This window comes from Mixophyes fleayi, chromosome 10, assembly GCF_038048845.1.
Source record: "Mixophyes fleayi isolate aMixFle1 chromosome 10, aMixFle1.hap1, whole genome shotgun sequence".
NCBI lineage: Eukaryota > Metazoa > Chordata > Amphibia > Anura > Limnodynastidae > Mixophyes > Mixophyes fleayi.
Genome location: NC_134411.1, coordinates 48647760 through 48670312, shown reverse-complemented (window position 1 = coordinate 48670312; position 22553 = coordinate 48647760). Strand labels below are relative to the sequence as shown.

At 32.8% G+C, this 22553-nt stretch overlaps 17 non-coding genes across 17 annotated transcripts; all 17 read right to left on the bottom strand.

The window, feature by feature from the left end:
- Positions 1-451: 451 nt before the first annotated feature.
- On the bottom strand, positions 452-524 carry TRNAV-UAC (transfer RNA valine (anticodon UAC)). Its single transcript has one exon. It is a non-coding gene; the product is annotated as a tRNA-Val (tRNA).
- Positions 525-1764: 1240 nt separating this feature from the next.
- Positions 1765-1837, bottom strand: TRNAV-UAC (transfer RNA valine (anticodon UAC)). Its single transcript has one exon. It is a non-coding gene; the product is annotated as a tRNA-Val (tRNA).
- Positions 1838-3077: 1240 nt separating this feature from the next.
- TRNAV-UAC (transfer RNA valine (anticodon UAC)) lies at positions 3078-3150 on the bottom strand. The gene has a single exon. It is a non-coding gene; the product is annotated as a tRNA-Val (tRNA).
- A 1240-nt stretch (positions 3151-4390) lies between these two features.
- Positions 4391-4463, bottom strand: TRNAV-UAC (transfer RNA valine (anticodon UAC)). Its single transcript has one exon. It is a non-coding gene; the product is annotated as a tRNA-Val (tRNA).
- A 1240-nt stretch (positions 4464-5703) lies between these two features.
- Positions 5704-5776, bottom strand: TRNAV-UAC (transfer RNA valine (anticodon UAC)). Its single transcript has one exon. It is a non-coding gene; the product is annotated as a tRNA-Val (tRNA).
- A 1239-nt stretch (positions 5777-7015) lies between these two features.
- Positions 7016-7088, bottom strand: TRNAV-UAC (transfer RNA valine (anticodon UAC)). The gene has a single exon. It is a non-coding gene; the product is annotated as a tRNA-Val (tRNA).
- A 1240-nt stretch (positions 7089-8328) lies between these two features.
- Positions 8329-8401, bottom strand: TRNAV-UAC (transfer RNA valine (anticodon UAC)). The gene has a single exon. It is a non-coding gene; the product is annotated as a tRNA-Val (tRNA).
- Positions 8402-9641: 1240 nt separating this feature from the next.
- TRNAV-UAC (transfer RNA valine (anticodon UAC)) lies at positions 9642-9714 on the bottom strand. Its single transcript has one exon. It is a non-coding gene; the product is annotated as a tRNA-Val (tRNA).
- Positions 9715-10954: 1240 nt separating this feature from the next.
- TRNAV-UAC (transfer RNA valine (anticodon UAC)) lies at positions 10955-11027 on the bottom strand. The gene has a single exon. It is a non-coding gene; the product is annotated as a tRNA-Val (tRNA).
- A 1240-nt stretch (positions 11028-12267) lies between these two features.
- On the bottom strand, positions 12268-12340 carry TRNAV-UAC (transfer RNA valine (anticodon UAC)). Its single transcript has one exon. It is a non-coding gene; the product is annotated as a tRNA-Val (tRNA).
- Positions 12341-13580: 1240 nt separating this feature from the next.
- On the bottom strand, positions 13581-13653 carry TRNAV-UAC (transfer RNA valine (anticodon UAC)). Its single transcript has one exon. It is a non-coding gene; the product is annotated as a tRNA-Val (tRNA).
- Positions 13654-14893: 1240 nt separating this feature from the next.
- TRNAV-UAC (transfer RNA valine (anticodon UAC)) lies at positions 14894-14966 on the bottom strand. Its single transcript has one exon. It is a non-coding gene; the product is annotated as a tRNA-Val (tRNA).
- A 1240-nt stretch (positions 14967-16206) lies between these two features.
- On the bottom strand, positions 16207-16279 carry TRNAV-UAC (transfer RNA valine (anticodon UAC)). Its single transcript has one exon. It is a non-coding gene; the product is annotated as a tRNA-Val (tRNA).
- Positions 16280-17519: 1240 nt separating this feature from the next.
- TRNAV-UAC (transfer RNA valine (anticodon UAC)) lies at positions 17520-17592 on the bottom strand. The gene has a single exon. It is a non-coding gene; the product is annotated as a tRNA-Val (tRNA).
- Positions 17593-18832: 1240 nt separating this feature from the next.
- On the bottom strand, positions 18833-18905 carry TRNAV-UAC (transfer RNA valine (anticodon UAC)). The gene has a single exon. It is a non-coding gene; the product is annotated as a tRNA-Val (tRNA).
- Positions 18906-20145: 1240 nt separating this feature from the next.
- TRNAV-UAC (transfer RNA valine (anticodon UAC)) lies at positions 20146-20218 on the bottom strand. Its single transcript has one exon. It is a non-coding gene; the product is annotated as a tRNA-Val (tRNA).
- A 1240-nt stretch (positions 20219-21458) lies between these two features.
- On the bottom strand, positions 21459-21531 carry TRNAV-UAC (transfer RNA valine (anticodon UAC)). Its single transcript has one exon. It is a non-coding gene; the product is annotated as a tRNA-Val (tRNA).
- Positions 21532-22553: the final 1022 nt, after the last annotated feature.

The following is a 22553-nucleotide window of genomic DNA, read 5'->3' as shown; positions in this document are numbered from 1 at the left end:
GCAGTGTCCCAGAATCCCTAGGTCTCAGCCAGGGCTGTCAGTCGAGCAGTGGAGATATGGAAGAAACAATTGCATGGAGAAGCTTATGAGATTTCAATTTTACAGAGAAAATTTACACAGCATAAAGTATATTCATTAATGTAGAAAAATGAACAAAAAAACATTTTAACAAGCTCTTTTGCTTTAAAAATATATAGAAATCATGAAAATACATTGTTGGCAAAAAGGAGATAAGTCAACTTAACTTTTAATTTTAAAATTACTGGATTACAAGTATATACTATTTTTATGAACTAAAACTTAAAGTGTAGTTTAAGACTACATTTATTCCCATTAGCAGAAAGGCCAGTTTCTATTGAACAAACTACCTTTTTCACAGTTTAAATCACCAGAAGAGATATGTTGAGTATGGAAATATTTAAAGATTGATTGGTTAATCAGAACATAAACATGGTTTCACTGAGGATTGAACCCAGGACCTTCTGCGTGTAAAGCAGATGTGATAACCACTACACTATGAAACCAAGATGTAGCCTGTTTCTGCACAGTTCAGCAAAGTTGAATGACTCGACATATGATATGAAACCTGGAAATGTGCAATTTTTGAATTGTTGGTCAAACTTCTGTTTAAACCCTTGGAATCAAGTTTAGAGAAGATTTTTGAGTAGTTAATATTTCAATTTTAAAGAGAAAAATGTGACAGCATTCATGATGTTTAATGCCTTGTAGTTTTATCGATCAGTAGCCCCACATTTTTAAGGATTCCTTTTTAGTGATTTAGCAAGCCTTGTTTTCAACATATGCCTTTTTTAGGAAGACATATAAATAAAATTCCCTTTCATAACATACATCAAACTTTACACGAAAAACTAAAACATGTCTGATAACCACTACACTGTAAATCCAAAGACAAAATCTAAATTCTTTAATGCTCAACTACCATATACTAGTTTTGGAAAGAACTTGTTTTCATTGAAAATAACTTTTTTGAAAGCAAATGTCACTACACAGCATAGTATTTAAAGAATTTGATTTTCTTTAATCAGAGGATGACTAATTTGCAACTGAAATTAAATTTCCAAAGATATTGCCTGCTGGTGATCAAAAACCAGCAGTCAACTGCGAACCCTGAAAATTTCACACAGGAAGTTTTTTCCAGGGTTCTCCTATTTTAGTAGTCTCACAACAGCACATATTTTTGTTTCTAATATTAAGCAGTCACAATGGTGGGCATGAACATATTGAATCACAGAAAAATAGCATTCTCTGTGATAGCAGCTTCTTAATGGTCCTCCTCATCACACCCACTCTCTGCAGTGTCCCAGAATCCCTAGGTCTCAGCCAGGGCTGTCAGTCGAGCAGTGGAGATATGGAAGAAACAATTGCATGGAGAAGCTTATGAGATTTCAATTTTACAGAGAAAATTTACACAGCATAAAGTATATTCATTAATGTAGAAAAATGAACAAAAAAACTTTTTAACAAGCTCTTTTGCTTTAAAAATATATAGAAATCATGAAAATACATTGTTGGCAAAAAGGAGATAAGTCAACTTAACTTTCAATTTTAAAATTACTGGATTACAAGTATATACTATTTTTATGAACTAAAACTTAAAGTGTAGTTTAAGACTACATTTATTCCCATTAGCAGAAAGGCCAGTTTCTATTGAACAAACTACCTTTTTCACAGTTTAAATCACCAGAAGAGATATGTTGAGTATGGAAATATTTAAAGATTGATTGGTTAATCAGAACATAAACATGGTTTCACTGGGGATTGAACCCAGTACCTTCTGCGTGTAAAGCAGATGTGATAACCACTACACTATGAAACCAAGACGTAGCCTGTTTCTGCACAGTTCAGCAAAGTTGAATGACTCGACATATGATACGAAACCTGGAAATGTGCAATTTTTGAATTGTTGGTCAAACTTCTGTTTAAACCCTTGGAATCAAGTTTAGAGAAGATTTTTGAGTAGTTAATATTTCAATTTTAAAGAGAAAAATGTGACAGCATTCATGATGTTTAATGCCTTGTAGTTTTATCGATCAGTAGCCCCACATTTTTAAGGATTCCTTTTTAGTGATTTAGCAAGCCTTGTTTTCAACATATGCCTTTTTTAGGAAGACATATAAATAAAATTCCCTTTCATAACATACATCAAACTTTACACGAAAAACTAAAACATGTCTGATAACCACTACACTGTAAATCCAAAGACAAAATCTAAATTCTTTAATGCTCAACTACCATATACTAGTTTTGGAAAGAACTTGTTTTCATTGAAAATAACTTTTTTGAAAGCAAATGTCACTACACAGCATAGTATTTAAAGAATTTGATTTTCTTTAATCAGAGGATGACTAATTTGCAACTGAAATTAAATTTCCAAAGATATTGCCTGCTGGTGATCAAAAACCAGCAGTCAACTGCGAACCCTGAAAATTTCACACAGGAAGTTTTTTCCAGGGTTCTCCTATTTTAGTAGTCTCACAACAGCACATATTTTTGTTTCTAATATTAAGCAGTCACAATGGTGGGCATGAACATATTGAATCACAGAAAAATAGCATTCTCTGTCATAGCAGCTTCTTAATGGTCCTCCTCATCACACCCACTCTCTGCAGTGTCCCAGAATCCCTAGGTCTCAGCCAGGGCTGTCAGTCGAGCAGTGGAGATATGGAAGAAACAATTGCATGGAGAAGCTTATGAGATTTCAATTTTACAGAGAAAATTTACACGGCATAAAGTATATTCATTAATGTAGAAAAATGAACAAAAAAACATTTTAACAAGCTCTTTTGCTTTAAAAATATATAGAAATCATGAAAATACATTGTTGGCAAAAAGGAGATAAGTCAACTTAACTTTTAATTTTAAAATTACTGGATTACAAGTATATACTATTTTTATGAACTAAAACTTAAAGTGTAGTTTAAGACTACATTTATTCCCATTAGAAGAAAGGCCAGTTTCTATTGAAAAAACTACCCTTTTCACAGTTTAAATCACCAGAAGAGATATGTTGAGTATGGAAATATTTAAAGATTGATTGGTTAATCAGAACACAAACATGGTTTCACTGGGGAGTGAACCCAGGACCTTCTGCATGTAAAGCAGATGTGATAACCACTACACTATGAAACCAAGATGTAGCCTGTTTCTGCACAGTTCAGCAAAGTTGAATGACTCGACATATGATATGAAACCTGGAAATGTGCAATTTTTGAATTGTTGGTCAAACTTCTGTTTAAACCCTTGGAATCAAGTTTAGAGAAGATTTTTGAGTAGTTAATATTTCAATTTTAAAGAGAAAAATGTGACAGCATTCATGATGTTTAATGCCTTGTAGTTTTATCGATCAGTAGCCCCACATTTTTAAGGATTCCTTTTTAGTGATTTAGCAAGCCTTGTTTTGAACATATGCCTTTTTTAGGAAGACATATAAATAAAATTCCCTTTCATAACATACATCAAACTTTACACGAAAAACTAAAACATGTTTGATAACCACTACACTGTAAATCCAAAGACAAAATCTAAATTCTTTAATGCTCAACTACCATATACTAGTTTTGGAAAGAACTTGTTTTCATTGAAAATAACTTTTTTGAAAGCAAATGTCACTACACAGCATAGTATTTAAAGAATTTGATTTTCTTTAATCAGAGGGTGACTAATTTGCAACTGAAATTAAATTTCCAAAGATATTGCCTGCTGGTGATCAAAAACCAGCAGTCAACTGTGAGCCCTGAAAATTTCACACAGGAAGTTTTTTCCAGGGTTCTCCTATTTTAGTAGTCTCACAACAGCACATATTTTTGTTTCTAATATTAAGCAGTCACAATGGTGGGCATGAACATATTGAATCACAGAAAAATAGCATTCTCTGTGATAGCAGCTTCTTAATGGTCCTCCTCATCACACCCACTCTCTGCAGTGTCCCAGAATCCCTAGGTCTCAGCCAGGGCTGTCAGTCGAGCAGTGGAGATATGGAAGAAACAATTGCATGGAGAAGCTTATGAGATTTCAATTTTACAGAGAAAATTTACACAGCATAAAGTATATTCATTAATGTAGAAAAATGAACAAAAAAACATTTTAACAAGCTCTTTTTCTTTAAAAATATATAGAAATCATGAAAATACATTGTTGGCAAAAAGGAGATAAGTCAACTTAACTTTTAATTTTAAAATTACTGGATTACAAGTATATACCATTTTTATGAACTAAAACTTAAAGTGTAGTTTAAGACTACATTTATTCCCATTAGCAGAAAGGCCAGTTTCTATTGAACAAACTACCTTTTTCACAGTTTAAATCACCAGAAGAGATATGTTGAGTATGGAAATATTTAAAGATTGATTGGTTAATCAGAACATAAACATGGTTTCACTGGGGATTGAACCCAGGACCTTCTGCGTGTAAAGCAGATGTGATAACCACTACACTATGAAACCAAGACGTAGCCTGTTTCTGCACAGTTCAGCAAAGTTGAATGACTCGACATATGATATGAAACCTGGAAATGTGCAATTTTTGAATTGTTGGTCAAACTTCTGTTTAAACCATTGGAATCAAGTTTAGAGAAGATTTTTGAGTAGTTAATATTTCAATTTTAAAGAGAAAAATGTGACAGCATTCATGATGTTTAATGCCTTGTAGTTTTATCGATCAGTAGCCCCACATTTTTAAGGATTCATTTCCAGTGATTTAGCAAGCCTTGTTTTGAACATATGCCTTTTTTAGGAAGACATATAAATAAAATTCCCTTTCATAACATACATCAAACTTTACACGAAAAATTAAAACATGTCTGATAACCACTACACTGTAAATCCAAAGACAAAATCTAAATTCTTTAATGCTCAACTACCATATACTAGTTTTGGAAAGAACTTGTTTTCATTGAAAATAACTTTTTTGAAAGCAAATGTCACTACACAGCATAGTATTTAAAGAATTTGATTTTCTTTAATCAGAGGATGACTAATTTGCAACTGAAATTAAATTTCCAAAGATATTGCCTGCTGGTGATCAAAAACCAGCAGTCAACTGCGAGCCCTGAAAATTTCACACAGGAAGTTTTTTCCAGGGTTCTCCTATTTTAGTAGTCTCACAATAGCACATATTTTTGTTTCTAATATTAAGCAGTCACAATGGTGGGCATGAACATATTGAATCACAGAAAAATAGCATTCTCTGTGATAGCAGCTTCTTAATGGTCCTCCTCATCACACCCACTCTCTGCAGTGTCCCAGAATCCCTAGGTCTCAGCCAGGGCTGTCAGTCGAGCAGTGGAGATATGGAAGAAACAATTGCATGGAGAAGCTTATGAGATTTCAATTTTACAGAGAAAATTTACACAGCATAAAGTATATTCATTAATGTAGAAAAATGAACAAAAAAACATTTTAACAAGCTCTTTTGCTTTAAAAATATATAGAAATCATGAAAATACATTGTTGGCAAAAAGGAGATAAGTCAACTTAACTTTTAATTTTAAAATTACTGGATTACAAGTATATACTATTTTTATGAATTAAAACTTAAAGTGTAGTTTAAGACTACATTTATTCCCATTAGCAGAAAGGCCAGTTTCTATTGAACAAACTACCCTTTTCACAGTTTAAATCACCAGAAGAGATATGTTGAGTATGGAAATATTTAAAGATTGATTGGTTAATCAGAACATAAACATGGTTTCACTGGGGATTGAACCCAGGACCTTCTGCGTGTAAAGCAGATGTGATAACCACTACACTATGAAACCAAGACGTAGCCTGTTTCTGCACAGTTCAGCAAAGTTGAATGACTCGACATATGATATGAAACCTGGAAATGTGCAATTTTTGAATTGTTGGTCAAACTTCTGTTTAAACCATTGGAATCAAGTTTAGAGAAGATTTTTGAGTAGTTAATATTTCAATTTTAAAGAGAAAAATGTGACAGCATTCATGATGTTTAATGCCTTGTAGTTTTATCGATCAGTAGCCCCACATTTTTAAGGATTCATTTCCAGTGATTTAGCAAGCCTTGTTTTGAACATATGCCTTTTTTAGGAAGACATATAAATAAAATTCCCTTTCATAACATACATCAAACTTTACACGAAAAACGAAAACATGTCTGATAACCACTACACTGTAAATCCAAAGACAAAATCTAAATTCTTTAATGCTCAACTACCATATACTAGTTTTGGAAAGAACTTGTTTTCATTGAAAATAACTTTTTTGAAAGCAAATGTCACTACACAGCATAGTATTTAAAGAATTTGATTTTCTTTAATCAGAGGATGACTAATTTGCAACTGAAATTAAATTTCCAAAGATATTGCCTGCTGGTGATCAAAAACCAGCAGTCAACTGCGAGCCCTGAAAATTTCACACAGGAAGTTTTTTCCAGGGTTCTCCTATTTTAGTAGTCTCACAATAGCACATATTTTTGTTTCTAATATTAAGCAGTCACAATGGTGGGCATGAACATATTGAATCACAGAAAAATAGCATTCTCTGTGATAGCAGCTTCTTAATGGTCCTCCTCATCACACCCACTCTCTGCAGTGTCCCAGAATCCCTAGGTCTCAGCCAGGGCTGTCAGTCGAGCAGTGGAGATATGGAAGAAACAATTGCATGGAGAAGCTTATGAGATTTCAATTTTACAGAGAAAATTTACACAGCATAAAGTATATTCATTAATGTAGAAAAATGAACAAAAAACATTTTAACAAGCTCTTTTGCTTTAAAAATATATAGAAATCATGAAAATACATTGTTGGCAAAAAGGAGATAAGTCAACTTAACTTTTAATTTTAAAATTACTGGATTACAAGTATATACTATTTTTATGAATTAAAACTTAAAGTGTAGTTTAAGACTACATTTATTCCCATTAGCAGAAAGGCCAGTTTCTATTGAACAAACTACCCTTTTCACAGTTTAAATCACCAGAAGAGATATGTTGAGTATGGAAATATTTAAAGATTGATTGGTTAATCAGAACATAAACATGGTTTCACTGGGGATTGAACCCAGGACCTTCTGCGTGTAAAGCAGATGTGATAACCACTACACTATAAAACCAAGACGTAGCCTGTTTCTGCACAGTTCAGCAAAGTTGAATGACTCGACATATGATATGAAACCTGGAAATGTGCAATTTTTGAATTGTTGGTCAAACTTCTGTTTAAACCCTTGGAATCAAGTTTAGAGAAGATTTTTGAGTAGTTAATATTTCAATTTTAAAGAGAAAAATATGACAGCATTCATGATGTTTAATGCCTTGTAGTTTTATCGATCAGTAGCCCCACATTTTTAAGGATTCCTTTTTAGTGATTTAGCAAGCCTTGTTTTGAACATATGCCTTTTTTAGGAAGACATATAAATAAAATTCCCTTTCATAACATACATCAAACTTTACACGAAAAACTAAAACATGTCTGATAACCACTACACTGTAAATCCAAAGACAAAATCTAAATTCTTTAATGCTCAACTACCATATACTAGTTTTGGAAAGAACTTGTTTTCATTGAAAATAACTTTTTTGAAAGCAAATGTCACTACACAGCATAGTATTTAAAGAATTTGATTTTCTTTAATCAGAGGATGACTAATTTGCAACTGAAATTAAATTTCCAAAGATATTGCCTGATGGTGATCAAAAACCAGCAGTCAACTGCGAGCCCTGAAAATTTCACACAGGAAGTTTTTTCCAGGGTTCTCCTATTTTAGTAGTCTCACAATAGCACATATTTTTGTTTCTAATATTAAGCAGTCACAATGGTGGGCATGAACATATTGAATCACAGAAAAATAGCATTCTCTGTGATAGCAGCTTCTTAATGGTCCTCCTCATCACACCCACTCTCTGCAGTGTCCCAGAATCCCTAGGTCTCAGCCAGGGCTGTCAGTCGAGCAGTGGAGATATGTAAGAAAAAATTGCATGGAGAAGCTTATGAGATTTCAATTTTACAGAGAAAATTTACACAGCATAAAGTATATTCATTAATGTAGAAAAATGAACAAAAAAACATTTTAACAAGCTCTTTTGCTTTAAAAATATATAGAAATCATGAAAATACATTGTTGGCAAAAAGGAGATAAGTCAACTTAACTTTTAATTTTAAAATTACTGGATTACAAGTATATACTATTTTTATGAACTAAAACTTAAAGTGTAGTTTAAGACTACATTTATTCCCATTAGAAGAAAGGCTAGTTTCTATTGAAAAAACTACCCTTTTCACAGTTTAAATCACCAGAAGAGATATGTTGAGTAGGGAAATATTTAAAGATTGATTGGTCAATCAGAACACAAACATGGTTTCACTGGGGAGTGAACCCAGGACCTTCTGTGTGTAAAGCAGATGTGATAACCACTACACTATGAAACCAAGATGTAGCCTGTTTCTGCACAGTTCAGCAAAGTTGAATGACTCGACATATGATATGAAACCTGGAAATGTGCAATTTTTGAATTGTTGGTCAAACTTCTGTTTAAACCCTTGGAATCAAGTTTAGAGAAGATTTTTGAGTAGTTAATATTTCAATTTTAAAGAGAAAAATGTGACAGCATTCATGATGTTTAATGCCTTGTAGTTTTATCGATCAGTAGCCCCACATTTTTAAGGATTCATTTCCAGCGATTTATCAAGCCTTGTTTTGAACATATGCCTTTTTTAGGAAGACATATAAATAAAATTCCCTTTCATAACATACATCAAACTTTACACGAAAAACTAAAACATGTCTGATAACCACTACACTGTAAATCCAAAGACAAAATCTAAATTCTTTAATGCTCAACTACCATATACTAGTTTTGGAAAGAACTTGTTTTCATTGAAAATAACTTTTTTGAAAGCAAATGTCACTACACAGCATAGTATTTAAAGAATTTGATTTTCTTTAATCAGAGGATGACTAATTTGCAACTGAAATTAAATTTCCAAAGATATTGCCTGCTGGTGATCAAAAACCAGCAGTCAACTGCGAGCCCTGAAAATTTCACACAGGAAGTTTTTTCCAGGGTTCTCCTATTTTAGTAGTCTCACAATAGCACATATTTTTGTTTCTAATATTAAGCAGTCACAATGGTGGGCATGAACATATTGAATCACAGAAAAATAGCATTCTCTGTGATAGCAGCTTCTTAATGGTCCTCCTCATCACACCCACTCTCTGCAGTGTCCCAGAATCCCTAGGTCTCAGCCAGGGCTGTCAGTCGAGCAGTGGAGATATGGAAGAAACAATTGCATGGAGAAGCTTATGAGATTTCAATTTTACAGAGAAAATTTACACAGCATAAAGTATATTCATTAATGTAGAAAAATGAACAAAAAAACATTTTAACAAGCTCTTTTGCTTTAAAAATATATAGAAATCATGAAAATACATTGTTGGCAAAAAGGAGATAAGTCAACTTAACTTTCAATTTTAAAATTACTGGATTACAAGTATATACTATTTTTATGAACTAAAACTTAAAGTGTAGTTTAAGACTACATTTATTCCCATTAGCAGAAAGGCCAGTTTCTATTCAACAAACTACCTTTTTCACAGTTTAAATCACCAGAAGAGATATGTTGAGTATGGAAATATTTAAAGATTGATTGGTTAATCAGAACATAAACATGGTTTCACTGGGGATTGAACCCAGGACCTTCTGCGTGTAAAGCAGATGTGATAACCACTACACTATGAAACCAAGATGTAGCCTGTTTCTGCACAGTTCAGCAAAGTTGAATGACTCGACATATGATATGAAACCTGGAAATGTGCAATTTTTGAATTGTTGGTCAAACTTCTGTTTAAACCCTTAGAATCAAGTTTAGAGAAGATTTTTGAGTAGTTAATATTTCAATTTTAAAGAGAAAAATGTGACAGCATTCATGATGTTTAATGCCTTGTAGTTTTATCGATCAGTAGCCCCACATTTTTAAGGATTCCTTTTTAGTGATTTAGCAAGCCTTGTTTTGAACATATGCCTTTTTTAGGAAGACATATAAATAAAATTCCCTTTCATAACATACATCAAACTTTACACGAAAAACTAAAACATGTCTGATAACCACTACACTGTAAATCCAAAGACAAAATCTAAATTCTTTAATGCTCAACTACCATATACTAGTTTTGGAAAGAACTTGTTTTCATTGAAAATAACTTTTTTGAAAGCAAATGTCACTACACAGCATAGTATTTAAAGAATTTGATTTTCTTTAATCAGAGGGTGACTAATTTGCAACTGAAATTAAATTTCCAAAGATATTGCCTGCTGGTGATCAAAAACCAGCAGTCAACTGCGAGCCGTGAAAATTTCACAAAGGAAGTTTTTTCCAGGGTTCTCCTATTTTAGTAGTCTCACAATAGCACATATTTTTTTTTCTAATATTAAGCAGTCACAATGGTGGGCATGAACATATTGAATCACAGAAAAATAGCATTCTCTGTGATAGCAGCTTCTTAATGGTCCTCCTCATCACACCCACTCTCTGCAGTGTCCCAGAATCCCTAGGTCTCAGCCAGGGCTGTCAGTCGAGCAGTGGAGATATGTAAGAAAAAATTGCATGGAGAAGCTTATGAGATTTCAATTTTACAGAGAAAATTTACACGGCATAAAGTATATTCATTAATGTAGAAAAATGAACAAAAAAACATTTTAACAAGCTCTTTTTCTTTAAAAATATATAGAAATCATGAAAATACATTGTTGGCAAAAAGGAGATAAGTCAACTTAACTTTTAATTTTAAAATTACTGGATTACAAGTATATACTATTTTTATGAACTAAAACTTAAAGTGTAGTTTAAGACTACATTTATTCCCATTAGAAGAAAGGCCAGTTTCTATTGAAAAAACTACCCTTTTCACAGTTTAAATCACCAGAAGAGATATGTTGAGTATGGAAATATTTAAAGATTGATTGGTTAATCAGAACACAAACATGGTTTCACTGGGGAGTGAACCCAGGACCTTCTGCGTGTAAAGCAGATGTGATAACCACTACACTATGAAACCAAGATGTAGCCTGTTTCTGCACAGTTCAGCAAAGTTGAATGACTCAACATATGATATGAAACCTGGAAATGTGCAATTTTTGAATTGTTGGTCAAACTTCTGTTTAAACCCTTGGAATCAAGTTTAGAGAAGATTTTTGAGTAGTTAATATTTCAATTTTAAAGAGAAAAATGTGACAGCATTCATGATGTTTAATGCCTTGTAGTTTTATCGATCAGTAGCCCCACATTTTTAAGGATTCCTTTTTAGTGATTTAGCAAGCCTTGTTTTGAACATATGCCTTTTTTAGGAAGACATATAAATAAAATTCCCTTTCATAACATACATCAAACTTTACACGAAAAACTAAAACATGTCTGATAACCACTACACTGTAAATCCAAAGACAAAATCTAAATTCTTTAATGCTCAACTACCATATACTAGTTTTGGAAAGAACTTGTTTTCATTGAAAATAACTTTTTTGAAAGCAAATGTCACTACACAGCATAGTATTTAAAGAATTTGATTTTCTTTAATCAGATGGTGACTAATTTGCAACTGAAATTAAATTTCCAAAGATATTGCCTGCTGGTGATCAAAAACCAGCAGTCAACTGCGAGCCCTGAAAATTTCACACAGGAAGTTTTTTCCAGGGTTCTCCTATTTTAGTAGTCTCACAACAGCACATATTTTTGTTTCTAATATTAAGCAGTCACAATGGTGGGCATGAACATATTGAATCACAGAAAAATAGCATTCTCTGTGATAGCAGCTTCTTAATGGTCCTCCTCATCACACCCACTCTCTGCAGTGTCCCTCTATCCCTAGGTCTCAGCCAGGGCTGTCAGTCGAGCAGTGGAGATATGGAAGAAACAATTGCATGGAGAAGCTTATGAGATTTCAATTTTACAGAGAAAATTTACACAGCATAAAGTATATTCATTAATGTAGAAAAATGAACAAAAAAACATTTTAACAAGCTCTTTTGCTTTAAAAATATATAGAAATCATGAAAATACATTGTTGGCAAAAAGGAGATAAGTCAACTTAACTTTCAATTTTAAAATTACTGGATTACAAGTATATACTATTTTTATGAACTAAAACTTAAAGTGTAGTTTAAGACTACATTTATTCCCATTAGCAGAAAGGCCAGTTTCTATTGAACAAACTACCTTTTTCACAGTTTAAATCACCAGAAGAGATATGTTGAGTATGGAAATATTTAAAGATTGATTGGTTAATCAGAACATAAACATGGTTTCACTGGGGAGTGAACCCAGGACCTTCTGCGTGTAAAGCAGATGTGATAACCACTACACTATGAAACCAAGATGTAGCCTGTTTCTGCACAGTTCAGCAAAGTTGAATGACTCGACATATGATATGAAACCTGGAAATGTGCAATTTTTGAATTGTTGGTCAAACTTCTGTTTAAACCCTTGGAATCAAGTTTAGAGAAGATTTTTGAGTAGTTAATATTTCAATTTTAAAGAGAAAAATGTGACAGCATTCATGATGTTTAATGCCTTGTAGTTTTATCGATCAGTAGCCCCACATTTTTAAGGATTCCTTTTTAGTGATTTAGCAAGCCTTGTTTTGAACATATGCCTTTTTTAGGAAGACATATAAATAAAATTCCCTTTCATAACATACATCAAACTTTACACGAAAAACTAAAACATGTCTGATAACCACTACACTGTAAATCCAAAGACAAAATCTAAATTCTTTAATGCTCAACTACCATATACTAGTTTTGGAAAGAACTTGTTTTCATTGAAAATAACTTTTTTGAAAGCAAATGTCACTACACAGCATAGTATTTAAAGAATTTGATTTTCTTTAATCAGAGGATGACTAATTTGCAACTGAAATTAAATTTCCAAAGATATTGCCTGCTGGTGATCAAAAACCAGCAGTCAACTGCGAGCCCTGAAAATTTCACACAGGAAGTTTTTTCCAGGGTTCTCCTATTTTAGTAGTCTCACAACAGCACATATTTTTGTTTCTAATATTAAGCAGTCACAATGGTGGGCATGAACATATTGAATCACAGAAAAATAGCATTCTCTGTGATAGCAGCTTCTTAATGGTCCTCCTCATCACACCCACTCTCTGCAGTGTCCCACTATCCCTAGGTCTCAGCCAGGGCTGTCAGTCGAGCAGTGGAGATATGGAAGAAACAATTGCATGGAGAAGCTTATGAGATTTCAATTTTACAGAGAAAATTTACACAGCATAAAGTATATTCATTAATGTAGAAAAATGAACAAAAAAACATTTTAACAAGCTCTTTTGCTTTAAAAATATATAGAAATCATGAAAATACATTGTTGGCAAAAAGGAGATAAGTCAACTTAACTTTCAATTTTAAAATTACTGGATTACAAGTATATACTATTTTTATGAACTAAAACTTAAAGTGTAGTTTAAGACTACATTTATTCCCATTAGCAGAAAGGCCAGTTTCTATTGAACAAACTACCTTTTTCACAGTTTAAATCACCAGAAGAGATATGTTGAGTATGGAAATATTTAAAGATTGATTGGTTAATCAGAACATAAACATGGTTTCACTGGGGATTGAACCCAGGACCTTCTGCGTGTAAAGCAGATGTGATAACCACTACACTATGAAACCAAGACGTAGCCTGTTTCTGCACAGTTCAGCAAAGTTGAATGACTCGACATATGATATGAAACCTGGAAATGTGCAATTTTTGAATTGTTGGTCAAACTTCTGTTTAAACCATTGGAATCAAGTTTAGAGAAGATTTTTGAGTAGTTAATATTTCAATTTTAAAGAGAAAAATGTGACAGCATTCATGATGTTTAATGCCTTGTAGTTTTATCGATCAGTAGCCCCACATTTTTAAGGATTCCTTTTTAGTGATTTAGCAAGCCTTGTTTTCAACATATGCCTTTTTTAGGAAGACATATAAATAAAATTCCCTTTCATAACATACATCAAACTTTACACGAAAAACTAAAACATGTCTGATAACCACTACACTGTAAATCCAAAGACAAAATCTAAATTCTTTAATGCTCAACTACCATATACTAGTTTTGGAAAGAACTTGTTTTCATTGAAAATAACTTTTTTGAAAGCAAATGTCACTACACAGCATAGTATTTGAAGAATTTGATTTTCTTTAATCAGAGGGTGACTAATTTGCAACTGAAATTAAATTTCCAAAGATATTGCCTGCTGGTGATCAAAAACCAGCAGTCAACTGCGAGCCCTGAAAATTTCACACAGGAAGTTTTTTCCAGGGTTCTCCTATTTTAGTAGTCTCACAACAGCACATATTTTTGTTTCTAATATTAAGCAGTCACAATGGTGGGCATGAACATATTGAATCACAGAAAAATAGCATTCTCTGTGATAGCAGCTTCTTAATGGTCCTCCTCATCACACCCACTCTCTGCAGTGTCCCTCTATCCCTAGGTCTCAGCCAGGGCTGTCAGTCGAGCAGTGGAGATATGGAAGAAACAATTGCATGAAGAAGCTTATGAGATTTCAATTTTACAGAGAAAATTTACACAGCATAAAGTATATTCATTAATGTAGAAAAATGAACAAAAAAACATTTTAACAAGCTCTTTTGCTTTAAAAATATATAGAAATCATGAAAATACATTGTTGGCAAAAAGGAGATAAGTCAACTTAACTTTTAATTTTAAAATTACTGGATTACAAGTATATACTATTTTTATGAACTAAAACTTAAAGTGTAGTTTAAGACTACATTTATTCCCATTAGCAGAAAGGCCAGTTTCTATTGAACAAACTACCCTTTTCACAGTTTAAATCACCAGAAGAGATATGTTGAGTATGGAAATATTTAAAGATTGATTGGTTAATCAGAACATAAACATGGTTTCACTGGGGATTGAACCCAGGACCTTCTGCGTGTAAAGCAGATGTGATAACCACTACACTATGAAACCAAGATGTAGCCTGTTTCTGCACAGTTCAGCAAAGTTGAATGACTCGACATATGATATGAAACCTGGAAATGTGCAATTTTTGAATTGTTGGTCAAACTTCTGTTTAAACCCTTGGAATCAAGTTTAGAGAAGATTTTTGAGTAGTTATTATTTCAATTTTAAAGAGAAAAATGTGACAGCATTCATGATGTTTAATGCCTTGTAGTTTTATCGATCAGTAGCCCCACATTTTTAAGGATTCCTTTTTAGTGATTTAGCAAGCCTTGTTTTGAACATATGCCTTTTTTAGGAAGACATATAAATAAAATTCCCTTTCATAACATACATCAAACTTTACACGAAAAACTAAAACATGTCTGATAACCACTACACTGTAAATCCAAAGACAAAATCTAAATTCTTTAATGCTCAACTACAATATACTAGTTTTGGAAAGAACTTGTTTTCATTGAAAATAACTTTTTTGAAAGCAAATGTCACTACACAGCATAGTATTTAAAGAATTTGATTTTCTTTAATCAGAGGATGACTAATTTGCAACTGAAATTAAATTTCGAAAGATATTGCCTGCTGGTGATCAAAAACCAGCAGTCAACTGCGAGCCCTGAAAATTTCACACAGGAAGTTTTTTCCAGGGTTCTCCTATTTTAGTAGTCTCACAATAGCACATATTTTTGTTTCTAATATTAAGCAGTCACAATGGTGGGCATGAACATATTGAATCACAGAAAAATAGCATTCTCTGTGATAGCAGCTTCTTAATGGTCCTCCTCATCACACCCACTCTCTGCAGTGTCCCAGAATCCCTAGGTCTCAGCCAGGGCTGTCAGTCGAGCAGTGGAGATATGTAAGAAAAAATTGCATGGAGAAGCTTATGAGATTTCAATTTTACAGAGAAAATTTACACGGCATAAAGTATATTCATTAATGTAGAAAAATGAACAAAAAAACATTTTAACAAGCTCTTTTGCTTTAAAAATATATAGAAATCATGAAAATACATTGTTGGCAAAAAGGAGATAAGTCAACTTAACTTTTAATTTTAAAATTACTGGATTACAAGTATATACTATTTTTATGAACTAAAACTTAAAGTGTAGTTTAAGACTACATTTATTCCCATTAGAAGAAAGGCCAGTTTCTATTGAAAAAACTACCCTTTTCACAGTTTAAATCACCAGAAGAGATATGTTGAGTATGGAAATATTTAAAGATTGATTGGTTAATCAGAACACAAACATGGTTTCACTGGGGAGTGAACCCAGGACCTTCTGTGTGTAAAGCAGATGTGATAACCACTACACTATGAAACCAAGATGTAGCCTGTTTCTGCACAGTTCAGCAAAGTTGAATGACTCAACATATGATATGAAACCTGGAAATGTGCAATTTTTGAATTGTTGGTCAAACTTCTGTTTAAACCCTTGGAATCAAGTTTAGAGAAGATTTTTGAGTAGTTAATATTTCAATTTTAAAGAGAAAAATGTGACAGCATTCATGATGTTTAATGCCTTGTAGTTTTATCGATCAGTAGCCCCACATTTTTAAGGATTCCTTTTTAGTGATTTAACAAGCCTTGTTTTGAACATATGCCTTTTTTAGGAAGACATATAAATAAAATTCCCTTTCATAACATACATCAAACTTTACACGAAAAACTAAAACATGTCTGATAACCACTACACTGTAAATCCAAAGACAAAATCTAAATTCTTTAATGCTCAACTACCATATACTAGTTTTGGAAAGAACTTGTTTTCATTGAAAATAACTTTTTTGAAAGCAAATGTCACTACACAGCATAGTATTTAAAGAATTTGATTTTCTTTAATCAGAGGGTGACTAATTTGCAACTGAAATTAAATTTCCAAAGATATTGCCTGCTGGTGATCAAAAACCAGCAGTCAACTGTGAGCCCTGAAAATTTCACACAGGAAGTTTTTTCCAGGGTTCTCCTATTTTAGTAGTCTCACAACAGCACATATTTTTGTTTCTAATATTAAGCAGTCACAATGGTGGGCATGAACATATTGAATCACAGAAAAATAGCATTCTCTGTGATAGCAGCTTCTTAATGGTCCTCCTCATCACACCCACTCTCTGCAGTGTCCCACTATCCCTAGGTCTCAGCCAGGGCTGTCAGTCGAGCAGTGGAGATATGGAAGAAACAATTGCATGGAGAAGCTTATGAGATTTCAATTTTACAGAGAAAATTTACACAGCATAAAGTATATTGATTAATGTAGAAAAATGAACAAAAAAACATTTTAACAAGCTCTTTTGCTTTAAAAATATATAGAAATCATGAAAATACATTGTTGGCAAAATGGAGATAAGTCAACTTAACTTTCAATTTTAAAATTACTGGATTACAAGTATATACTATTTTTATGAACTAAAACTTAAAGTGTAGTTTAAGACTACATTTATTCCCATTAGAAGAAAGGCCAGTTTCTATTGAACAAACTACCCTTTTCACAGTTTAAATCACCAGAAGAGATATGTTGAGTATGGAAATATTTAAAGATTGATTGGTTAATCAGAACATAAACATGGTTTCACTGGGGATTGAACCCAGGACCTTCTGCGTGTAAAGCAGATGTGATAACCACTACACTATGAAACCAAGACGTAGCCTGTTTCGGCACAGTTCAGCAAAGTTGAATGACTCGACATATGATATGAAACCTGGAAATGTGCAATTTTTGAATTGTTGGTCAAACTTCTGTTTAAACCATTGGAATCAAGTTTAGAGAAGATTTTTGAGTAGTTAATATTTCAATTTTAAAGAGAAAAATGTGACAGCATTCATGATGTTTAATGCCTTGTAGTTTTATCGATCAGTAGCCCCACATTTTTAAGGATTCATTTCCAGTGATTTAGCAAGCCTTGTTTTGAACATATGCCTTTTTTAGGAAGACATATAAATAAAATTCCCTTTCATAACATACATCAAACTTTACACGAAAAACTAAAACATGTCTGATAACCACTACACTGTAAATCCAAAGACAAAATCTAAATTCTTTAATGCTCAACTACCATATACTAGTTTTGGAAAGAACTTGTTTTCATTGAAAATAACTTTTTTGAAAGCAAATGTCACTACACAGCATAGTATTTAAAGAATTTGATTTTCTTTAATCAGAGGATGACTAATTTGCAACTGAAATTAAATTTCCAAAGATATTGCCTGCTGGTGATCAAAAACCAGCAGTCAACTGCGAGCCCTGAAAATTTCACACAGGAAGTTTTTTCCAGGGTTCTCCTATTTTAGTAGTCTCACAATAGCACATATTTTTGTTTCTAATATTAAGCAGTCACAATGGTGGGCATGAACATATTGAATCACAGAAAAATAGCATTCTCTGTGATAGCAGCTTCTTAATGGTCCTCCTCATCACACCCACTCTCTGCAGTGTCCCAGAATCCCTAGGTCTCAGCCAGGGCTGTCAGTCGAGCAGTGGAGATATGGAAGAAACAATTGCATGGAGAAGCTTATGAGATTTCAATTTTACAGAGAAAATTTACACAGCATAAAGTATATTCATTAATGTAGAAAAATGAACAAAAAAACATTTTAACAAGCTCTTTTGCTTTAAAAATATATAGAAATCATGAAAATACATTGTTGGCAAAAAGGAGATAAGTCAACTTAACTTTTAATTTTAAAATTACTGGATTACAAGTATATACTATTTTTATGAACTAAAACTTAAAGTGTAGTTTAAGACTACATTTATTCCCATTAGCAGAAAGGCCAGTTTCTATTGAACAAACTACCTTTTTCACAGTTTAAATCACCAGAAGAGATATGTTGAGTATGGAAATATTTAAAGATTGATTGGTTAATCAGAACATAAACATGGTTTCACTGGGGATTGAACCCAGGACCTTCTGCGTGTAAAGCAGATGTGATAACCACTACACTATGAAACCAAGACGTAGCCTGTTTCTGCACAGTTCAGCAAAGTTGAATGACTCGACATATGATATGAAACCTGGAAATGTGCAATTTTTGAATTGTTGGTCAAACTTCTGTTTAAACCATTGGAATCAAGTTTAGAGAAGATTTTTGAGTAGTTAATATTTCAATTTTAAAGAGAAAAATGTGACAGCATTCATGATGTTTAATGTCTTGTAGTTTTATCGATCAGTAGCCCCACATTTTTAAGGATTCCTTTTTAGTGATTTAGCAAGCCTTGTTTTGAACATATGCCTTTTTTAGGAAGACATATAAATAAAATTCCCTTTCATAACATACATCAAACTTTACACGAAAAACTAAAACATGTCTGATAACCACTACACTGTAAATCCAAAGACAAAATCTAAATTCTTTAATGCTCAACTACCATATACTAGTTTTGGAAAGAACTTGTTTTCATTGAAAATAACTTTTTTGAAAGCAAATGTCACTACACAGCATAGTATTTAAAGAATTTGATTTTCTTTAATCAGAGGATGACTAATTTGCAACTGAAATTAAATTTCCAAAGATATTGCCTGCTGGTGATCAAAAACCAGCAGTCAACTGCGAGCCCTGAAAATTTCACACAGGAAGTTTTTTCCAGGGTTCTCCTATTTTAGTAGTCTCACAACAGCACATATTTTTGTTTCTAATATTAAGCAGTCACAATGGTGGGCATGAACATATTGAATCACAGAAAAATAGCATTCTCTGTGATAGCAGCTTCTTAATGGTCCTCCTCATCACACCCACTCTCTGCAGTGTCCCAGAATCCCTAGGTCTCAGCCAGGGCTGTCAGTCGAGCAGTGGAGATATGGAAGAAACAATTGCATGGAGAAGCTTATGAGATTTCAATTTTACAGAGAAAATTTACACAGCATAAAGTATATTCATTAATGTAGAAAAATGAACAAAAAAACATTTTAACAAGCTCTTTTGCTTTAAAAATATATAGAAATCATGAAAATACATTGTTGGCAAAAAGGAGATAAGTCAACTTAACTTTTAATTTTAAAATTACTGGATTACAAGTATATACTATTTTTATGAACTAAAACTTAAAGTGTAGTTTAAGACTACATTTATTCCCATTAGAAGAAAGGCCAGTTTCTATTGAAAAAACTACCCTTTTCACAGTTTAAATCACCAGAAGAGATATGTTGAGTATGGAAATATTTAAAGATTGATTGGTAAATCAGAACATAAACATGGTTTCACTGGGGATTAAACCCAGGACCTTCTGTGTGTAAAGCAGATGTGATAACCACTACACTATGAAACCAAGATGTAGTGTGTTGCTGCACAGTTCAGCAAAGTTGAATGACTTGACATATGATATGAAACCTGGAAATGTGCAATTTTTGAATTGTTGGTCAAACTTCTGTTTAAACCCTTGGAATCAAGTTTAGAGAAGATTTTTGAGTAGTTAATATTTCAATTTTAAAGAGAAAAATGTGACAGCATTCATGATGTTTAATGCCTTGTAGTTTTATCGATCAGTAGCCCCACATTTTTAAGGATTCATTTCCAGTGATTTAGCAAGCCTTGTTTTGAACATATGCCTTTTTTAGGAAGACATATAAATAAAATTCCCTTTCATAACATACATCAAACTTTACACGAAAAACTAAAACATGTCTGATAACCACTACACTGTAAATCCAAAGACAAAATCTAAATTCTTTAATGCTCAACTACCATATACTAGTTTTGGAAAGAACTTGTTTTCATTGAAAATAACTTTTTTGAAAGCAAATGTCACTACACAGCATAGTATTTAAAGAATTTGATTTTCTTTAATCAGAGGATGACTAATTTGCAACTGAAATTAAATTTCCAAAGATATTGCCTGCTGGTGATCAAAAACCAGCAGTCAACTGCGAGCCCTGAAAATTTCACACAGGAAGTTTTTTCCAGGGTTCTCCTATTTTAGTAGTCTCACAATAGCACATATTTTTGTTTCTAATATTAAGCAGTCACAATGGTGGGCATGAACATATTGAATCACAGAAAAATAGCATTCTCTGTCATAGCAGCTTCTTAATGGTCCTCCTCATCACACCCACTCTCTGCAGTGTCCCACTATCCCTAGGTCTCAGCCAGGGCTGTCAGTCGAGCAGTGGAGATATGGAAGAAACAATTGCATGGAGAAGCTTATGAGATTTCAATTTTACAGAGAAAATTTACACAGCATAAAGTATATTCATTAATGTAGAAAAATGAACAAAAAAACATTTTAACAAGCTCTTTTGCTTTAAAAATATATAGAAATCATGAAAATACATTGTTGGCAAAAAGGAGATAAGTCAACTTAACTTTTAATTTTAAAATTACTGGATTACAAGTATATACTATTTTTATGAACTAAAACTTAAAGTGTAGTTTAAGGCTACATTTATTCCCATTAGCAGAAAGGCCAGTTTCTATTCAACAAACTACCTTATTCACAGTTTAAATCACCAGAAGAGATATGTTGAGTATGGAAATATTTAAAGTTTGATTGGTTAATCAGAACATAAACATGGTTTCACTGGGGATTGAACCCAGGACCTGCTGCGTGTAAAGCAGATGTGATAACCACTACACTATGAAACCAAGACGTAGCCTGTTTCTGCACAGTTCAGCAAAGTTGAATGACTCAACATATGATATGAAACCTGGAAATGTGCAATTTTTGAATTGTTGGTCAAACTTCTGTTTAAACCCTTGGAATCAAGTTTAGAGAAGATTTTTGAGTAGTTAATATTTCAATTTTAAAGAGAAAAATGTGACAGCATTCATGATGTTTAATGCCTTGTAGTTTTATCGATCAGTAGCCCCACATTTTTAAGGATTCCTTTTTAGTGATTTAACAAGCCTTGTTTTGAACATATGCCTTTTTTAGGAAGACATATAAATAAAATTCCCTTTCATAACATACATCAAACTTTACACGAAAAACTAAAACATGTCTGATAACCACTACACTGTAAATCCAAAGACAAAATCTAAATTCTTTAATGCTCAACTACCATATACTAGTTTTGGAAAGAACTTGTTTTCATTGAAAATAACTTTTTTGAAAGCAAATGTCACTACACAGCATAGTATTTAAAGAATTTGATTTTCTTTAATCAGAGGGTGACTAATTTGCAACTGAAATTAAATTTCCAAAGATATTGCCTGCTGGTGATCAAAAACCAGCAGTCAACTGTGAGCCCTGAAAATTTCACACAGGAAGTTTTTTCCAGGGTTCTCCTATTTTAGTAGTCTCACAACAGCACATATTTTTGTTTCTAATATTAAGCAGTCACAATGGTGGGCATGAACATATTGAATCACAGAAAAATAGCATTCTCTGTGATAGCAGCTTCTTAATGGTCCTCCTCATCACACCCACTCTCTGCAGTGTCCCACTATCCCTAGGTCTCAGCCAGGGCTGTCAGTCGAGCAGTGGAGATATGGAAGAAACAATTGCATGGAGAAGCTTATGAGATTTCAATTTTACAGAGAAAATTTACACAGCATAAAGTATATTCATTAATGTAGAAAAATGAACAAAAAAAACATTTTAACAAGCTCTTTTGCTTTAAAAATATATAGAAATCATGAAAATACATTGTTGGCAAAATGGAGAT